Genomic DNA, 389 nt, shown 5'->3' on the forward strand with positions numbered 1-389 from the left:
CCTAATGTGCGCAGCTTGTGCTAATCGGTCGTGTAGTGAGGTCGTCCTTTGCGATGGTGGTATTCACTACTACATCAGACATATTATTATATCCCTATAATGGGGAGATAAGATCATCAAGATATATACTGGATGTCGTATATTTATTATATTGTTCTGTTACTTTATTATTTATATGATATTCATATTGATAAAATATATATTTCTTTGTGTATAGTTATATGCAGTATGCGGTTATATATGAACACACACTCATATACACTTTTATCGATACAACACAAACACACCAACACACAACCTTCCCCTCAAATCACCACACAAGTCGTCCTCACCGATAACCTCACCACTCGACACATCAGCCCCGAGACGAAGAACGACACGAGCATTTA

At 37.3% G+C, this 389-nt stretch overlaps 1 protein-coding gene across 1 annotated transcript in view; it reads right to left on the reverse strand.

Moving 5' to 3' along the window:
• Nucleotides 1-389, reverse strand: part of LOC119592747 (Y+L amino acid transporter 2-like) — a gene marked incomplete at its 3' end in the record, with an annotated part of 17381 nt that overhangs the window by 9759 nt on the left and 7233 nt on the right.

Source organism: Penaeus monodon, chromosome 30, assembly GCF_015228065.2.
Source record: "Penaeus monodon isolate SGIC_2016 chromosome 30, NSTDA_Pmon_1, whole genome shotgun sequence".
NCBI lineage: Eukaryota > Metazoa > Arthropoda > Malacostraca > Decapoda > Penaeidae > Penaeus > Penaeus monodon.